Source organism: Schistocerca serialis, unplaced genomic scaffold (genome assembly GCF_023864345.2).
Source record: "Schistocerca serialis cubense isolate TAMUIC-IGC-003099 unplaced genomic scaffold, iqSchSeri2.2 HiC_scaffold_1189, whole genome shotgun sequence".
In the NCBI taxonomy this organism is placed as follows: Eukaryota; Metazoa; Arthropoda; class Insecta; order Orthoptera; family Acrididae; genus Schistocerca; species Schistocerca serialis.
The window spans coordinates 305,001-310,000 of NW_026047391.1; the positions used below are offsets into that span (position 1 = coordinate 305,001).

The window sequence follows — 5,000 nt, forward strand, 5'->3', positions numbered from 1 at the left end:
AGACACTCTTATCACGCACTACTCTCTGCCTGTAACAGGCACGCAGACGATATGTAAGCACCAGCATGGAACAACACCCAGTGCATCCTCTCTGCCACATTAGACAATCCACACTATCATAACCAGACCGGGAGGTCCACTCGGAAAACAGAATATCCCACCCTTCCGACAACCACCATTGCTCAGCTAAGCCACCAACACCCACACATGTCCCACACAGGGGTGCACCCAACATCACAATACTGCCTCCTGTCACACCACACAAACAATGGCAGGAATGAAAGACACAGGTCTGCCACAAGCATGGAATCAGAGCGCCGCCTGTTATGAGCCAAAGGTGCACCCTGACGTGGCAAATCAGATGATGCCGCAGTCATTTACTTACGATAATCACAATCAACAAACTGCCGCCCCCCCCCCCCAAAACACCTTTCCTTACAACAATGTGTACCTTAACCTAACCCATATTGTGCCTTAACCTAACCCATATTGTGCCTTAACCTAACCCGTATTGTGCCTTAACCTAACCCGTATTGTGCCTTAACCTAACCCGTATTGTGCCTTAACCTAACCCGTATTGTGCCTTAACCTAACCCGTATTGTGCCTTAACCTAACCCGTATTGTGCCTTAACCTAACCCGTATTGTGCCTTAACCTAACCCGTATTGTGCCTTAACCTAACCCGTATTGTGCCTTAACCTAACCCGTATTGTGCCTTAACCTAACCCGTATTGTGCCTTAACCTAACCCGTATTGTGCCTTAACCTAACCCGTATTGTGCCTTAACCTAACCCGTATTGTGCCTTAACCTAACCCGTATTGTGCCTTAACCTAACCCGTATTGTGCCTTAACCTAACCCGTATTGTGCCTTAACCTAACCCGTATTGTGCCTTAACCTAACCCGTATTGTGCCTTAACCTAACCCGTATTCTGCCTTAACCTAACCCGTGTTGTGCCTTAACCTAACCCGTGTTGTGCCTTAACCTAACCTGTGTTGTGCCTTAACCTAACCCGTGTTGTGCCTTAACCTAACCCGTGTTGTGCCTTAACCTAACCTATGTTGCGCCTTAACCTACCCTATATTGTACCTTAACCTAACCTATATTGTACCTTAACCTAACCTATGTTGCGCCTTAACCTAACCTATGTTGCGCCTTAACCTAACCTATGTTGCGCCTTAACCTAACCTATGTTGCGCCTTAACCTAACCTATGTTGCGCCTTAACCTAACCTATGTTGCGCCTTAACCTAACCTATGTTGCGCCTTAACCTAACCTATGTTGCGCCTTAACCTAACCTATGTTGCGCCTTAACCTAACCTATGTTGCGCCTTAACCCAACACACGTTGCGCCTTAACCCAACACACGTTGCGCCTTAACCCAACACACGTTGCGCCTTAACCCAACACACGTTGCGCCTTAACCCAACACACGTTGCGCCTTAACCCAACACACGTTGCGCCTTAACCCAACACACGTTGCGCCTTAACCCAACACACGTTGCGCCTTAACCCAACACACGTTGCGCCTTAACCCAACACACGTTGCGCCTTAACCCAACACACGTTGCGCCTTAACCCAACACACGTTGCGCCTTAACCCAACACACGTTGGGCCTTAACCCAACACACGTTGGGCCTTAACCCAACACACGTTGGGCCTTAACCCAACACACGTTGGGCCTTAACCCAACACACGTTGGGCCTTAACCCAACACACGTTGGGCCTTAACCCAACACACGTTGGGCCTTAACCCAACACACGTTGGGCCTTAACCCAACACACGTTGGGCCTTAACCCAACACACGTTGGGCCTTAACCCAACACACGTTGGGCCTTAACCCAACACACGTTGGGCCTTAACCCAACACACGTTGGGCCTTAACCCAACACACGTTGGGCCTTAACCTGCTCTGTAATTGTCATACGACGCGTTAAATTAGTGTAGTGTTGCCTAACTGCAACCCCCGCAATATAGTTTGCTACTCGCACTGCCCGGTCCCCAGAGTATCGCTTCATGTTAAACACCTTGCAGCTATACACTGTAATGCGGATGGCAGCAGGACGTACATGCTCAATGCCCTTCGCAGTTGTTCATTGGCATTCGCATGGCGAAGCACAGCCTACGTTGTGGTACGGCTTGTGTCAACTGTCCGCTGATGTTGTACGTCCAAATCACACACTGTACTGCACATTGGTCCTCATGTACTGAATGATACATCGTGGTACATGTGTGACCGTACCACGACTGCGCCAACAACGGCGAACCATACGGTCCAAATATTGTGCACTCAGCTACATGTCGTCTCCCTATAAGAGCTGGATTGCAGTATGGTATGCCGTGGATGGCGATCGGCATGAGCCGTCTGTTGATGTAGTGGCGCGTGTTGTCAGACGTAGTCGTCTCTTCTCACACACCGTGATAGCATGGTGCACTGCGTTCCACATCTGCGACATGCGACAGAGGCCGGTTGACAGTCGTTCGCGCAATGGACATCGCATACGTACGGGGGCCACCTTCCACGTGTTCGCGAAGCGTGCACATGTTGTTGCGTGTATGTGGGCAGACATAGTGTGTCGTGACACCTGACACAGGCATGCAACAATCGTTGAATTTGCAAATGGCGATGGACGTCTACGTTTGCTGGTGACGTTACGCAAATGAAGAACTGGTAAACCGTTGTGGTGCGGTTGTTCTCGCTAGAGGTGAATCAGTGATGGCGACGATCGGTTGAGCTACCAACCGGTTGTTTCAGCGATACCCACCATGCCCACGAACGTGAATGGCATGTGGGTGTGAAGCGATACGCGGCGGTGGCTGGGTGGGACCGTCCCCGGCCGGTGAGGGGGGGCCTCCCGGCGTGCTGGCCGCGCGGTGCGTGGGCGCACGCGCTACAGCCGGCTGGTGGGGGCGGCCAGTGGCAGGCGCGCCGGCCGACGGAGGCGGCAGGCGGCGTAGCTGCGCGCCGGCGCACCCTGCACGCGGCGCCGTGCGGCCAAAGTAGGTCCTCGCGGGCCCGGTGCGAAGCGCGGTGGACATCTGCAGTGTGCTGGTCCGATTGAGGACTGTGTGCGCTGAGGATGCGCCGCCGCCCGGCGCTCGGCGCCGCGACGCCGTCTGCTGCTCGGTCGCCTCTGCGGTTCTCGCAGGTGGATTGTATCGCAGCTGTGCGGACGTGTTGGCGCGTGCGCTGTGCTGGGAGAGTTCGCTTCGGCACCCAAGTGGGGCTTTTGTCCTTCTGTGGCGCTGGCGTTGGAGCTGCCGGCCACCGTAGGTGGCGCGTGTTGTCTCCCGCCGGCAATGCCACGACAGCACGCTCCCGGGCCTCTGTCGGCAGCGGCAAGCTCAGTTGGGAGCACGGGTGGTCGCACCTAAAGCGTCTACTCGCCAAACTCCGGGCGATTGCGCCTCTCTCGAACCCGACCAAGTACTTAGGACGGCGCTGCGCGCCGCCGGGACCTGAGAGGGTTTCGAGGTGTATTGTGCAGGGGAGCTCAGCCTCCTCCTGTTTGCAGAATAATTGAGCGGACGCTTGCGTGTTCGCGCGGGCCCCCGGGACACACTCCCGGGCGGCCGGCTGCTCAGCTCTAGTTGACGCAGCTCCCTGGTTGATCCTGCCAGTAGTCATATGCTTGTCTCAAAGATTAAGCCATGCATGTCTCAGTACAAGCCGCATTAAGGTGAAACCGCGAATGGCTCATTAAATCAGTTATGGTTCCTTAGATCGTACCCACGTTACTTGGATAACTGTGGTAATTCTAGAGCTAATACATGCAAACAGAGTCCCGACCAGAGATGGAAGGGACGCTTTTATTAGATCAAAACCAATCGGTCGGCTCGTCCGGTCCGTTTGCCTTGGTGACTCTGAATAACTTTGGGCTGATCGCACGGTCCTCGTACCGGCGACGCATCTTTCAAATGTCTGCCTTATCAACTGTCGATGGTAGGTTCTGCGCCTACCATGGTTGTAACGGGTAACGGGGAATCAGGGTTCGATTCCGGAGAGGGAGCCTGAGAAACGGCTACCACATCCAAGGAAGGCAGCAGGCGCGCAAATTACCCACTCCCGGCACGGGGAGGTAGTGACGAAAAATAACGATACGGGACTCATCCGAGGCCCCGTAATCGGAATGAGTACACTTTAAATCCTTTAACGAGTATCTATTGGAGGGCAAGTCTGGTGCCAGCAGCCGCGGTAATTCCAGCTCCAATAGCGTATATTAAAGTTGTTGCGGTTAAAAAGCTCGTAGTTGGATTTGTGTCCCACGCTGTTGGTTCACCGCCCGTCGGTGTTTAACTGGCATGTATCGTGGGACGTCCTGCCGGTGGGGCGAGCTGAAGGCGTGCGACGCGCCTCGTGCGTGCTCGTGCGTCCCGAGGCGGACCCCGTTGCAATCCTACCAGGGTGCTCTTGAGTGAGTGTCTCGGTGGGCCGGCACGTTTACTTTGAACAAATTAGAGTGCTTAAAGCAGGCAAGCCCGCCTGAATACTGTGTGCATGGAATAATGGAATAGGACCTCGGTTCTATTTTGTTGGTTTTCGGAACCCGAGGTAATGATTAATAGGGACAGGCGGGGGCATTCGTATTGCGACGTTAGAGGTGAAATTCTTGGATCGTCGCAAGACGAACAGAAGCGAAAGCATTTGCCAAGTATGTTTTCATTAATCAAGAACGAAAGTTAGAGGTTCGAAGGCGATCAGATACCGCCCTAGTTCTAACCATAAACGATGCCAGCCAGCGATCCGCCGCAGTTCCTCCGATGACTCGGCGGGCAGCCTCCGGGAAACCAAAGCTTTTGGGTTCCGGGGGAAGTATGGTTGCAAAGCTGAAACTTAAAGGAATTGACGGAAGGGCACCACCAGGAGTGGAGCCTGCGGCTTAATTTGACTCAACACGGGAAACCTCACCAGGCCCGGACACCGGAAGGATTGACAGATTGATAGCTCTTTCTTGATTCGGTGGGTGGTGGTGCATGGCCGTTCTTAGTTGGTGGAGC

At 53.8% G+C, this 5,000-nt stretch overlaps 1 non-coding gene across 1 annotated transcript in view; it reads left to right on the forward strand.

Annotated features, from left to right (window-relative positions):
* Positions 1–3,603: 3,603 nt before the first annotated feature.
* LOC126434433 (small subunit ribosomal RNA) overlaps positions 3,604–5,000 on the forward strand; it is a 1,910-nt gene continuing 513 nt past the window's right edge. The window contains exon 1 of the ribosomal RNA XR_007579227.1: positions 3,604–5,000. This exon is cut by the window's right edge and continues 513 nt beyond it. This is a non-coding gene — a ribosomal RNA (small subunit ribosomal RNA).